Source organism: Gallinula chloropus (assembly GCF_964237585.1).
Source record: "Gallinula chloropus genome assembly, chromosome: 4".
In the NCBI taxonomy this organism is placed as follows: domain Eukaryota; kingdom Metazoa; phylum Chordata; class Aves; order Gruiformes; family Rallidae; genus Gallinula; species Gallinula chloropus.
In genome coordinates, this window is record NC_140088.1 from 9,775,238 (window position 1) to 9,791,274 (window position 16,037).

The window sequence follows — 16,037 nt, forward strand, 5'->3', positions numbered from 1 at the left end:
CTGTGATCCTTCCCCCCACTCTGGGCATCTGTTGCTGGAGCTTGGTATCAAACTTGTAGGAGTGGGGTCGGTTGAAGTTCCCTTCCCCTGACAACTTTAGTTAGTTTGTTTCCAGTATCATGTCATCTGAAAAAAACCCTTTAGTCTTGCACATTTTTGCATCATCTTAGAAAGAATCTTTCTGCATGACCACGGTCATCAAAACAGCTTTGTCTTCTAGTTACATGTTTACTAATACACTTCAGATTTTCTCCTCTTTGTATAGTGCAACTTGTGCTGAAATGCTGCAAACTGACTGCTTTCACTGTGTGTCTGACACAGTGCTTCTTTGCTGAAAATCTCTGGAATTGTTTCCACGTGTCATAGGAAAAAGCCTGGTATTTGGTATTTGACTATCTTCATGTTATGTTTTAATGCCCACTTATTATTTTTTATTAAACAGACATTATTTCACATACTATCTCTCAGTAGATGGTTTTAACTTCTCCTTCAAATAGTTGTGGTTGCTTATGAAATTTGTCAAATAGCTTGTCTTTGATCAGATATCAGGGATTCTGTACACAGCCTTTACTGTTTTTTCAGCTGCATATACTTCATCATTATTGTGCAGGCCTTTAAATCAGAAATGTGGGTAAGTGGGAAGAAAATGTGCTTTTGCAATCAATAGTCTTGTTAGAAATATTCTGAATTATTCTGTCTTGCAAAGGACTTTGCAAGTCTCATTCTACTGAAAGATTATGTCGTAGCTTTCTATAACCTGCAGACACAGCTGAATATCTGATTTCCTGAGTGGTAGTACTTTTTTTCCCCCCAAAATCTGGAAATATTGCTTTCGTTTCTTTCAGTTCTAAGGTTCCTATCCAGAATAGGTGATCCAGATGGCTTTTTTATATTTTTCCCCTCTCCCCTCAGAAAAAAAGAAAATTCACCTAATCCCATAACTTAGAAGTGTCAGAACACTCATGGGTTGCTAGTTACTTGAAAAGGTGAGGATTACAATAGGTTTGTACCCTTTCATACGGGAGTGCCCATAAACTTCTGGATCAATAAAACTAAACTGCAACCCATAGATCCAACATTATATAATCTTTCAGATTTTATTATATTCTTGTAATTTATGGTGCATTTCTGCATGTTTCGGTTGCTAAAATTACTTAGAAAGAGGGGAATCTGAGGATTTGTTTTAATAAAACCATAAATTTCTAGACCTCACGTTTCTAAAAAAAACCCCAACATATGATTTAGATTTTCACAAGCATTTTAAAAAAATAAATAAAATACTAAAATGTATTATTAAATGCAAATTTTAAAATTGTTATAATTTTGGTCCCACACCAAAAGCACGGAGTGCTTTGTGATGTCTGAATGCTTGTGGCTGATGATGTTGTGAACCAAGGCACAATTTTACCAAATTGATGCCACTTCTGGAACTTCCAAATTTCTGTATGGGTTTGTTCTTCTGTAGGTATATTTGCACAGAAGGGGAACATTTGAACTCTAGTAGGGAAATACATAAAACCAGCAGAGACTAGACGGTGTTATAATCGCCCTCCACAGCTTTGGGAAACAAGAGTCTTGGTTTTGCATTTAAATCTGTTTGGCAATATGCACTATGTCTCCCAGCCACTTGGCTATTTGTAGAATTTGCTGTATTCAGGGGTTTGAAATACTTTAAAACAAATTGAGCTGAATGGGGATCTTAAACCATTTCCTGATTGGTGTGTCTTCTAGCCCCTAATGTGCCTTTCTAGGTCTTAGTTATTTCCTTTTCATAAAAAAATAATTGCTCTTAAAAATGTCTCGTTGAATTTCTTTTGTGAAGAGAGCTGAACTGAGGAGCTCTAGGCAGATTAACTGGACTGCTTCGTTTAGTAGGCTCTCTGAGCTTTGAAGAATGCTTCAAAAGTATGGAATAAAGCTCTTTTTCTTCCTATTTTTAAACGGCCTAACAACTTCCCAGTCTTTTAATTTGCTGTCCTGTTGCATTAGAGTTCATTATCTTTGTGTTACAGTTTAGTAATTCTGTCTGAGTTTCTATCCTTTCTCTCTTCTGAGTCCCTGCTAAAAATGGCAATACAAGTAACACAGCAGAAGCTTGTATACAGACAGAAGATATAATGAGAATAGCACTTCTCGTGGGAATTAAATGCTGCATCACAGGGCTTCATTTGCAAATATCTGCAATGGAAAAGAATGTTTCAAAGTGCATTCAGATTCACTGTTTGGAGATCTTCTGTAATATGCGTGTACTGTTCACATTAGAAAACAAGGGATGCAGTTTGAGGTTGGCACGGGTTAGATACCTAAATTTGGAAGAAACAGTCAGAACATGGTTTCAAGGTGCAATAAAGACAAAAATGACTTTAAACCTACAACAGAAGCAAGTTGCAAATATTGGTCAATAATATCTTTACATAACAAATGACAAATTCAAAGAACAAAGACTTCAAGTGACTTATCCAGCGTTGTTCGGCCAGGTGGCAGCAAAATACAGGTCTTCAAATGACAGCTCCTATATGCTGACTCCTCAGGGAGATTATCACATTGGCTTTGAACACATAGGTTACATTCTGAGATGAAAACCTGACGAGATTTGTACCAGTCCAGAAGTTGTCTTTTACAACATAATAAAAGGTGGGGAGAATGGATATGGATAGTTCAAACAGGGAAATGTCTAACTATTGTCATAACCTATATGTAGTTATCTATTAACTGGCAAAAAAAAAAAAGGATAAACTGTGTGGAAAAAATTGTAATGTCTCTGGTATGGGATCTGTTCCCCTTGGCCTTCAAAGGGTATACCATCAACTCCTTTGCTTTTTTTAATATGAAACTTGGGAAAAGCTTAAAATCTCAATGTAGGTTTTTTTTTTCTTTTCATGACAATGAATATAAAACTTCCAGAAAGGTAACTTTGACTTTCAAAGAGATCTTGTCAGTTCTGTTGATGTCAGTATCAAAGGAAGTCAATAATTATCTGAAGAAAACACATTTCTCTTAGTTACTTTCTTTCTCACACAAATTTTCTCAGGTTAATCACAGCAGCAGATCTGCAGGGGTACGTACTGTGCACCTTCCCTTTTGCAGCACATTGTCTAACTGCTACCAAGACTCATGCAGGCAATTATAGCATTATACCTTCTCTGGCATGACTAAACTTATGTTTGATAGGCTGCAGAGAGAAAAACCTAGTAGTTATCTTAAACGTATATTTCTTGTACAGTATAATTATACCAAAGGAGCAGGTTGCCTTTTTGCTATCTATAGGTCACATGTTTGGCCATGTTGTATATCATTTAAAGGGGACTATAGCAGATGTTGAAGGTGAACAGGTAACCTATGGAAAATCGTGAGTAAATTTAACTTCTGCATGATTAGTGTTTATTTGAGACAAACAAAACTGAGCGTTATTATTAAATATCATGAGTTCACGGACTCCATTCTTTGGAATATTGGTCCTGATTTTGATCTGTACACCACTTCTAAGAGTATTAACTTGTGGAAGCCACTGGAGAACTTCCCAATGAGATTTTAATTTCAAACTGAAATGCCATCAATATCAGCTTTAAAAATCATCTAGATGATGAAAGAAGTCGAAATGTCTTAATGCAAATGAAGCAATGATCATTCTTTCTGTAAGGAATAAAAGAAATCCTAATACAGTGGTACTCTATGGATTTTCTTTAAAATTTTCTTCAGAATGCAATGGGATAATCCTGTCTACAAATTCCATTGGTTGGGAATGTGCAGGATGATCCAGACAATGACATCCTCAATTCTTCTCAACAGTAATTATCAGCAGAATTGTGCACAGTAACATTTATTCATTTATTTATTATGTTCCATTTTACAGAATTTTTTAAGGTCTTATAGCTTCAAAAGGCATGTCTTTTGCCCATTAAGTTTCTTTCAAAGCTACATCCGTGAAAAGTAAAAGGAGCTTGGAAATGCTAGAAATTCAAAATTTCTCACATACTAATTTGCTCTCCTTTGGATTTTTCATAAAGACAAATCAGGCAGCACATTTCTGTGCCTTAGTTTCCTCAGCTGGAGAAGGAGGGGGGGAAAAAAAAGAAGCTGTGCTAACTCCCACAGATATTGGGAGGATAAATGCATTTGATAGGCTTGAATGGAAAGCTTTACATGAGGATATGTACAATAACCAATGCTTTATTTTTCTGGCCTCTCATCAAAAGAAACACAGGGTTAATTCTGGAAGCTAATTCTTAGAACTATGCTGTTGTATAAATCTAACCTTGGTATTATTCAGTGCTATGTTCTAGAAAATACCACACTTTTTTTTTTTCCTCTCTCTCTGTTTTTTTTTTTTTCCCAAATAGTACTGCACCATAATTACAATTGCCGTAGAGGCAGGAGCTAAGCAATTAAATTCCCCATAGGTGTCGCATGTAATTGTTCCCAGCGAATCAGAAGATTAAACATGGCAACAATGCACAGCACAAGATAGCCTAAACTCAGTTTTTCCCGCAGAACTGCAAATAGTAGCAAATCAAAAGACTGTTCTCCTTAATTACCACTGTATGAGGCATCAAGCTAAAAGCAGGCTCACTCTGTAATGTTTTCTATACAACTACAGTATGTACATACAATGCAAGCCTTTATGCACCACCTAATAGACAATATTATACACACAATTATTGCTAACTTTCATTTTACAGGGAGAAATCACTGGTGAGTCTAGGACATTGGCCTCTCAGCTTCCCCAGCAAGCAATGTGTTGACTAAACTAAGGGAACAGTTTTACTTCCTGAAGCCAGTAGAGACTATTTATACTTAAACACATTTCTTCACAACTTACAGCATGTTGTATTAGGTGAGAGTTTGTGAGCTGGATGGGCGGCAATCTCTGTGAGGTTTGCAAGCTGGAGCTTGTGGAGCTCTTCACCAAGTTTACACATTTTCCTTCTCTCTTTATTCTGAAATCAGCTACCCTGCTGATCAGAAGTCCGCTTGGGACTTGAATTCAAGTCATCAAGAGTCAAAGAGCTGAAACAATAAAAACAATGTGGGTTTGGGGGAAGAAATTGCCATTCTTGTGCATTAACATAACATGTAGTGGTCTGATCAATATTTTTTTTTGTTGTTGATCTGAGCCAAAATAAGTATTGGTGTAAGCTGAAATATCTGTCATTATCCTCCCTGCTGCTTTTGCCAGGATTTTATATAGTTTTGCATCATTATTTCTTTAATCAGGTTTTCAAGTGCTGTAAGGCAGCAACCTATCCCAGTAATGAGTTTCTTCCTATTGTAGGTTAACTGCTTGTTGAGATTTCCATTCAGTTGGAGAAACCATCTTGCTCTCTGACATGTTTTTACTGATTATCAGGGTTATTGGATACGCTGTGCACTGAATTTTAATTGGCATCAAGCTATATATTTTTAGTGAGAAAAATGGGAAGTGCTTTTCATGAAATCCTTGGGAATTCAAGTACTATCTTTGAGGAGAAACTGATTCATAAGATTTACTGATTCACACATCAGAAGCAGATTATAAATCAACCTTCCTGTTTATGAAATGTTCACCTGAGGCATAAACAAAAGAAAGGAAATAGTGAAAATTCTTATTTAAACACACAATTATTCATGTTGTTATAGCAAGTATTATTTTAATTACTGTACAGGTCACCAGCTGGCAAGTGGATTTTAACTTCCAGCATATTAACCTGTTTTATCTATGAATTGAAATAACTCAATTGTACTAAAAAATAACTCCAAACAGTTATATCTTGTAAGGATATCTTTTAGAAACATTAGTACATCAAATAAATGAGTGTTTTGTGGCTGTTTTGTTTTGTTTTGGTGTTTTGTTTTTGTTTTTTTTTTTTTTTTACATTAATAAAAAGCAATGTTGGGAAAACAAAAGTAGGAAAATTAATTTGTCAGTAAATTATCTGAAGGATGAAAAGTGAAATAAGCCTAGCTAAGCAGATTTTCACTATTCTTAATACCAGTAACCAGAAATTCAGAGTTATAAATTTTATAACAAGTGAGCCAGAAAGAAATATACTTAAGTTGGAATGCATCAAACACGAGTTAATTATTGCACAATAGACAATCTCATCCACCTAGGAAGCCTAGGTGCTATTTTTCCAGCCTGTAGATACGAAATCTATTATTTAATCTTGAAAAGACAGAAGTTATTGTGTATTCCCTCAAATCATAACAGTCCAGCCAGCTCAGGGGAAAAAAAATGAACTCTAAATCAGCTTGTAATTCTACATATTTGCCACCAGTTAATTAAGAGGTAATGTCTGTAATCCATATTTTCATTAGTAAAAGGCAGGTAAAAGGATATAGGGAATCATTAAGGAAAGGAGAATAACTAAGAAATACTGTAGCCAAGGTAACACCATGTTTTTGTGGAAATGTGATACACCTTTTGAGACCATTTTATTAGTGATAATTACTCTAAACAAAATTTTTCATCATATATATTAGCAAAAAAAAGCTGCATCTATATTTATTCCTTCAGAAATGTTTTAAACATTGCAGAATGAACCAATCTAAAGATGAAATGCAATGTGGATTTTTTTTTCTGATTTGCATGAGGTGATAAGCCACTGTTAGGCTACAAATAATGTAAAGAAAGGAAATGAAAAATATACTAATGAAAATGTTGCAATGAAGCTCTCTCAATGAGTCTCTCAATGCCCAAGTGTATTTTCCTTCAAACACTGACTGATTTGTAGTTGTTTGCACAGTTAATAGTTTAATTTTATTAGTTCACTGCAGAAAAAACCTGACTTACGTCTTGTGCAATTAAGTGATGAGTCAGGCTCAATCACATACTAATTTCAATTACTTGAATGCAACATTGAAGGTGACCTCAATATGTTTTTGACATTGAACTTAGAAAAAGTGTTATAAACCGCAAAATTTTGAGCTGTCTCAAGAAAAGTAGACCCCAAAAGACAGAACTTTCAAAACTGATGGGGTGTCTGAATTCTGATTCCAGTGACACCTTAATTAATGAACTTCTGGTTTTACATCATTGTGAGTTTTAGAAATGTAGCTTGTAGCCATCTGGTGAAAAAGGTAATCTTGCAAATTCAGAAAGAATATTTTAGGATGGGAAATAGTCTAACTTGTGTGCTGAATAGCTATGTGGGAATTTGCTGCAGTAATTACCCTCCTATCATTAGTGACAAGTAATTGCTATAGCAACCCCACTGCCACCTGTCTCACATGCTTTCTCTCTTTCAAACACACACACACACGCGCGCACGCATGCACACACACACACACACACTCTCTCTCTCTCTCTCTCTCACTACATATTCATAGTATTGAAACAAAAGCAGAAAAGCTGGTAGCTTAATGTCATTTATTGAATCACTGCTTTTTCTAATCAACAAAATATAACCTCTTCCTCCCCTGCCAACTCCTCATAAATATTTATTAAAAATAAAATGTTTGTGTTGTAGAAAATAGTGCTGTTCAACCAAAGTATCTCTATTCAACACTAATTCTCTGAGGGAGAGAAAAGAGAATTCTCACAGCTTGATTTCTTTTTTTACTTTATTACATACACTGGGCCTGAGACTGATTTCGCAGATATGGATGTGAATTCTAACAAAGGCAACCATCTAACATATGTAAAACTGGTTTGAGATTCACAACCAGGGCAGCTGAGATTCACTGTTTTTCATTTAGGCACATCTAAACCCACCATGTCTTCTGCAGCACCAGGTATCGCTTTAACACACTTTAGCACACACAAGCACTTACAATTTGCACACAATATTTTTATCTTGTTGGCAGTGGGTTGAGCCTGAAGAACAGGCTGGCTATCAAGGTCTCACTGCAGCATTGTCTGACCCTGGTTCTAGTCTTCTATTTTGCTGCCACTCTTGACAGTATCAGTGGAACCTGACTTTGAAATTTCAAAATAATCCACGAGAATATCCGTTTCTTTGTATTTGAAAGTACCAGAAATTCACCGTTCCCTATGATTAGGCTGTGAAAGGAGAGAACTGTTGCTGAGCTTACAAAATGCCAGCCTTGCACCCACAGTTACAAGCGTTCTTCATAATGCGACGATCCTGCTACATCAGCATAGAGCGTAAAATTGGCTAACAGCTTTGTCACCACTAGATGTCATCAAAATACCAACAAACAGGGCTTAGGCATGCAAATTTAAAAACGCTAGATCTCTCTAACCCTGTCACTCAGCATGTTCGAATGTGAAGATGAAATAAAACAGCATTTAAAATATGAAAGAACAGTAAAGAAATGCAGGAACAGCACTCCCTGACACAAGCCATTTGTGTCCCACATGCTTATTCCACCTCTTTTGATCAAAAGAGACCATTCATATTTAGTTGTTAATGTATGTATTTTTTTCCTAAATAAGACACAGATTTTCTCATTCTCCTCACTCCATCTAAAAATAACTCTGTCCTACAGTTCTTCATGCTGCTCAGGAAGAGAAGCGAGATGTCTAATGAAGTACGGTGGTATTCAATTTTTTTTTCAGATAAACTAATCATATAGAATATTATTCTAGATAAAAGCTTGGATGGAAAAAGTGATTCTGTGTAATATTTTATGGGCATGAATCCTACTGTTTTCATTGGTTTGTTGCATAAAAATTGATTAAAAAATTCAGATCAATGGGGTAGTAGTCTCAATGTTAAAATGATCTCACAGACTTTTAATAAAGGCACTAAAAGCTAAGTGCCTCCTTAAATCCACAGAACAACTCACTGCATCAGCTAGAAAACTGAATGTTTTCTCTATTTAGTTTGGAAGCTAACAGGAAGAAACCTGCTTCCGATCAACTCACCATTTAATGTGGAATGGTTGGCTGGTCATGTGAAGCATGGGTAGGCTTCAGCTTTCAAGAAGGAAATCCATGTACTGTCCCTTATACTATTTGTCTCATCTATTTCTGATTAAATTATTCATTATTTTTCTGATGTTCTATCTCAAGACAATACAGCCTGTCAAAATACAGGGTTTCCAAGCAGAAAGTAGTATTCATTTCCCAGACATGTGTAGCCCTTCTGTGCTAAATCTTTAAGCAGTATTAATCTGAGAGATTTGTTGGTAAATTATGTCCTATATTTTGCCACCCATATGTCTTGAATTGTTCCACATCTTTGAGGATCAAAGTGCCACATATATTGTTAATGGGAAATTTCTGCCTGTTAATGGCTGGGAACATGCAAAGACAAATTAACAACAACTAAAAAGAAAACTACTAATATGTAAAACATGAAATGCAGTCTCAAAATCTTTATAGTTAGAGCTATCTAATAGCTTTTGATGAAGATGAGACACATGGGGCTTCTTAATGTCCATCAGAAATGATACTGTGCTATGCTACCAGTGCTGCTCGTACAAGTGTTGGGTCCAGTCAACCCGTGCTCGACACCATGACTATTAAGAGCACCTTGTAACTCTGCACTACTATAAGTTAAGGCTGTTTAGAATTTTACATAAAATACCTGTTGTCTTATGGATTCAAGTGACCATTTTGAGACCTTCAGAAAAAGCAATTCCAGACATTTCCCTGAAGCGTACTCTTAGAAATGAACACTCCGTTATTTCGGTGCTCAGTTCAGCCAATCAAATATATTAATTTTACTTTCAGTGATGAGGTTTCAGTTTTAACATCAGTGTGCACCTAAAGACAAAAATCTGTGATGCAAGTATTAAAATCCAGTAACTGCTCAACACACAAAGGTTTAATAGCACATGCAACTTCTTCTTTCTGCCCTTTAAAATTAGAGAGCCTGATCGTTTCCTGATCCTATCCATGTAACAACTCCTCCCAGAGGAGGAGGCAGAGCTTCCTGGGGACTATTCTAGGAGATTGTACTCTCTAGCTTGGCTTCTGCTTGCAAGAAAGCCTACAACAGTGTCCTCATATTTGCTGACGGAAATAGTATACACAGCTCTTAAGTCCATGGGCAGAAAGGATGGTTATTTTTCTAATGTAATGGAAATAACAGAAGTAAATATCCAGTTCACACCTGACTGTGGGTTCTGCAGACCTAAGGATCATTCTATTAAAGTCAAAGCCCATTAGCAGTGTGTAAACAACATCTTAGACACTGACTGTTCATGTTGAATATATTTTTAAATGTTTTCGGTTCTCATTCAAGGCAGAAATGTCAACACTTTTGCCAGACAGTAAAGGGCAGACATTAAAGGGTGCTACAATCTTGAGGCTGCCATCTGGTATCTTTGAGTGCCAGTCCTGATGGAAAGGAGAGGTGATACTTAAGAAGGATGACAACGGAGAGGCAGTGGGAGGGATTGAAGGGGGGGAGGCTTTGTCAGGAATTTCTGTTGCTCTTTCACATTGACTTTTCACTAAAAACTTGCACATAAATGATTTTTTTTTTGTTTTGTTTTGTGTTTTTTTTTTGTTCTGGAGATTAAAACTGCTGACCTTTCAAAATCTGCTTGGTATCTTATGAAATCTCAGTGCCTTATACATGTGATTCAAATACAAATAAAGGATTGATGGCATTTATAACGTCTTCTACAGAAGGCATATTGATGGGGATTCATGAGTCACAAACAAATTGCACATGTGAAAGCAAACTGTATTTGAACACATTGCACTTCCATGCAGAGGCTGTTTTAGGAAGCTAAATACTACAGCTTATTCATTATGGGGGAAAACTGTGTTTTAAACGGTAGCAGGCCATATCTTCTGACAGAAATGGATGAGGAAAATTCTTTTCTTTTACTTCTATTGCCAAGAAGAGGGAGAAGCACCACCATCCCAGTAGGATGGCAAATGTTTGAGAATCCAAGAGAATGTGCTGTTTCCTCCCCACTGGACTTATACTGAAAGTGATTTCCCAAGACATTCACAGATGTCTTGAGGGGACAGGGATGAGGAAGTCAGAATCTATTTAATATTTCCAGTCAAAGATCAATGGTTTCATTTCCCTTTCTGATAAACCTCTTCTAACCTTAACACATCAAATCTACATTTACAACCAGAGACTTCTGATGAGATTCTAAATTTTTAGCTGTGATTACAGGTATTTGAATCGCTTTGCCTGAAAGTCAGTAATTGTTTTTCAGACAGGTATACCAAATATTCATTCAGCTAATGAAGGTGGATAGTTACCAAAAAGCTAACCATGTTCTAGAAAGTCATTGTGTACTTTGAACCTCTCTTGTCCCTCATTATATGAGACTGAAATTCAGAATAAATTATGCTTCAGCAAACAGAGATACTTAACTGAATACAAGAATATTTACACTGGTATACCTGAAAGCAAAGAGCAAATATTAAAAGCATTGGACCAAGATGTTACTTCTGCAATTCAGATCAAAATTATGAGACTGGGGTGCTACAAAATCAACCATTAAAGATCAAGGTTTCCATTTGGAAACATCACTCACATTGTGAGTTAAAATATCTCCCAAGATAGGTCATGTGGAAAATGATGCCAAAATAAGTGGTAAGTCAGTAGCAATCTGCATATTCTTTCTATCTCTTTGCAGACTGATCATATTTTTAAAGTGAAAAACTGGGGTGTTGTGTTCAGGGGTTCTCAGGGAAACATTCTGGCACAGGGAAAGGAAAGCTGGCTAGGAATTCACAAAAAAAAAAGGGGCACTCTTCATCTCACTTTCAGTGCAAAAATAGAAAACTGGGACACTTTGTAGTAAGGACAGGCTGGGATAAATTTTTATTACTGTGTTACTTCTTCTGTATCTCCACTCTCAATGTCATTCATTCAAATCTAGCTCAAGTCTTGCCTCCTTATGTCAACATACATACCACTAATTGTATATATGATTTATTTTGCTTTTTCATCACTCAGTTTCGACAATGCAATTCAACCATTCTTAACTTACAATCTCCCATCATTTTCCAGCCATTAACTTAAGATCTCTAAGAGAACTTAAGCTCTCTTCAGAAATACTCCCCCATTTCATGTTCTGATTTCCTCTTCCTCCTGTTTGATCATTTTGCACTCAGAACCAACACTTCAGTGCTGAAACTTCCATCACTTAACACTTCAAGGCTCAGGGTACTACTCTTCTCTCTTTCCTTTCCTACATTCTTTTCCAAGATCAAAGCTTTTCCTTTGATTGAAAACTCACCTTCCCTTATTACAAAGTCCACATCTCACCATACCCCTACACCTCACACATATGTACCCCTTGTCCTGCACTACCTCTTACTGACTGAGAAGTCTGAATATATAGCTATATAGACTTTAGGCAATGATGAATTCTGTATGCAGGGAGGTTACCTGTGTCAGTTACAAAGAGACATTGCTATCTCTTCATTCTCCCCAAGCCTCTGCTGAACTATTGCAATATCTGTCGCAGTATTTCATGAGAATCAACAATTCATGGATTTACAGGAGGAAGAACATACACTTTATTTCTAAATTTCCAATAGTTCCAGAGCAAAAGATAGCAGTAACAAAAGAATTATCCTTCAGGAAGCCTGCCAAAAGTAATAATGGAAGAGGAATGCCAAACAGCTTCCCCAGCGATAACTTGGAAATTGTATTAGACTTTAAAAAGAAAGTAACTAACAAACCAACACAGTAACAAGAATACTATAAAATTTTAAGTGGTCATACATTATAATTGCTCAAAATTTGATTTTCAGGAAGAACAGATAATATTCCACAAAACTACAGAAAAGATTGATTCCCAAACAGCAGCTCTTCTACAGTAACAGAACAACCATGGGGACTTTACAACATGGAAAAATTCGATGCTTTGGAATTCAATAGGGATAAAATCCATTAAATTTAAACATTACATCTTTACTGACTCAGTGTGTGAGTAGAAAATGCAGACTTTACAGTTTAAATCTGTACAGCAAACGAAAAGCTGTAGAAAGAGGGATTGATCAAAATCACTTTGACTTTCATTCTATAATTTTTGATCTGCTGCTTTGTTTATTTTTTTAGGACTATCAGGTTTGGAAGGTACTGTGTTTGCATTTGATTTAAGAAAGTATTTGTCCTAGAAGTAGGTTAGAGGTTGATGAAAACTGCTGAATATTCATCCCTGCTATATTATAATGGTATAACAATTCAGTAGAGAGGCCTTTCAGGTAATTCAAGAAGGAAATAAAGTAGAAATAAATATAAGCTAACTTCAACTAGTGTGTTAGTATGGTGAGGCTGTAGAGTGTCCCTCTTTGGGGGTGATCAGCACATGACTGGACATGGTCCTGAGCAGCCTGCTCTAGCTCACTCTGCTTGAGCAAAGAGTGGGACTAATGATCCTCAGAGGTCCCTTCCAACCTCAACCAAGCTAATTTCTTCTACTAGCTAGTAATAGGCAAACTTACTAAAACTGTTGTAAAGCTGGATATACAGGATATATCCTGCTTTAAAAAGCGATCTTGTCACCACCAGGAAATAAACTGTCAGTTAATTTAATTAATTAAAAAAAGAAAAATACGTCTCACATGAAAGCCAGCTTGGAAGTAGCCCAGAGTTCAGAAATGGAAGTCTTTGATGTATGCTTTATTATGTCAATATTCAACATATGTCCTTGCATGATGCTGTCTATAAGTTTCTGAAAATGATGAAGATGCTCCACATTTCCAGTGAGTGTAGGAACAGCAAAAACAAGCAATGAAGTCAACTTCCTGGATAATGCAATGGAAATAGCATTTCTATGCCCATTTGAAACTTCATTTATCCAGCTAAGGTTTACAGTCAGTCAGACTAACATTACAGTGCTAAATTCATTCAGAGGCTAAATTGACTTATTGCCAAGTGAAAGGAAGTATTGCAAGCATTCATTTCTGAATTTGACACTAGGCATAGATACTTTGGTGGAATATAGGTAATTTAAGTTTAGGCCTTTTTCTATGTGAGCTACATCAAAACAGCTAAAAAACCTTCATTAAAACCATACAGTGATGAAAACCTCAAGAACTTGTAAAATAATTCTGTCAATATTAAGGAAGTCTGTGCAAGAAGTGAAAGTGTTGAAACAAATTCAAATTATAAAGTTTTCACTAGTATTTAGCTAATCTGAAAGACTTTGGGCCTGATTTTTCAGAGCATTTTAAATAACAAGCATGGATCCAACTCATTTCAGTCACAGCTGTGATCACTTGGCACTTCTATGAATCTGCCAAGGATGACTCAAATAGGTACCCGAAAATGTGGCCATTTTTAGCAGCCATTAGCAGCCATATGTGAAAATTTTGGTTTAAGTGTCTTGATTACCATCACATTAGAACTTTGAGGTAGATTCTATTCTCACTGTCACAGTTCAAATCCCTTATCCCTTCACCTACCATTTCCAGACATACTCTGTTCCTACAGACTTTCCTAGTTACATGATAGATGTATCAGTTTTCTTTTGGTCATTATTCTCCCTCACAGTTTATCCTTGATCTGCTTCCAGAACATAGTGTAGCCTATTCAATTAGGCAAAATGTGAACAAATTCTTGCAAGGACATGTAAATAAGGACTACAGCCTAAAACATACGTGTCAGGGCTGAATTAATGTTGCTGAACTGACCTTAAGACCTGGGTTTCCTACATTTTGAGTTTCTAACTTAGAAAATTAACATTCTTGCACTGCAATATGTACAATTTCTTTTTTTTTCCCCAGAAAACAGATAGCAAAAATTAACTGTGTAGTAATCATGTTGCACCTTGATTATTGTAGTCACAAGCACAGAACTTCAGTAGTATATCTGGGCAAATAGCGGATAAGTAGAATGCTATAGTATTTAAGCTGATGTTACGTCATCTTCCCAGTGTGCTTCACAGGTATTTTTCTCACAGCAGAAGAATTCTGGAGCAATTAAGCAGGAAATAGTATAGTTATGTTGGCAGATTGCTGCCCTGTAGCTAATGAGCCTGTGGTCTTAGTAGGTTTATTAGAATGGACGCAGCTTGACACTGACATGCCTAAACCACTTTTGGACTTGACCTAGTTCTTTTTAAAGAGGAGTAGATTGGTCTGCATGGGCCTGTTGCCTGCTGGGTAAAGGTGAAGAATGCCTAGTCCACATAGAGTTGTGCACTACTGATTTAAGGAAATTATATTGCTCAATTCTAAAAGCTTCTTCCTAAGGTTCAGTATGTGATCTTCATTAGTACAGGATGAACTGTAAAGTCTAAGAGTTCATAACTCGGCTGTATTTGGCTGGTCAAAATTGAGGCTTCTGCTCCAAAAATATTCAGCATCCAAGAAGACCTGACAAGAATTTTGGTGCAGAATTTGAAAATGTAACAAATTTAAATGCAAGTCAAAAAATGATGAAGTGTTAGACAACCTTAAGTCTAGACATTTTCTAAAATTAGTGTCTTTTATGCGTAGGAGCACATGTAAAAATGATAATATAAAGTTACTACCTTTTTGTTAACTTATTTGTTATCTGCTTTCAAACAAATTTAAAAGCACAATGGAGTTTCATTGGTCCTAAATTATTTTCTCCCTTATATATTTCAAAATGTGTAATTTAGTTTTCATAAGGCCTCTTTGGAAGGAAAATGTATGTTCGCTTCTGTTTTCTGTGGTGGAATGTATGTGACTAAATGTTGTCAAGGATGTGTAAACCTGTATAAGTAACTTCAACAAGATAATAAAGGACAGATAATGCAGATGCTTCTGAATGTTTCAGATGGAATAGATACATATTCTCCATCAGCAAAACAATCTTCTGTGTTAGTAACCTCCTTATTATGACTTTCTCAAATGATGAGTAAACCAGACTGGGGAAGAAGTTTGATATGGTTGTCTTTCATGGAATTACTAGTATTTTATAATATATGGCAGTGATGCATAACCTTTCATGTATGTTTACAAAGTAATGACTTAATTGTTCATGCTTGCATGATAATTAAATGTGTTGATGTTTACAATTAGATGCAATAACATAAAGATGGTCTGAACATTTGCCAATGTATCCTCTATCTGGATCTTTTGAAAAATAATATACAGTAGCAACTAATTAGGTGACTAATCTTTATGGCAATTTGCAAATGGTAAATGTGTATGATATACAGACACAGCAGACACACATACAGACATTTACATTCTTACC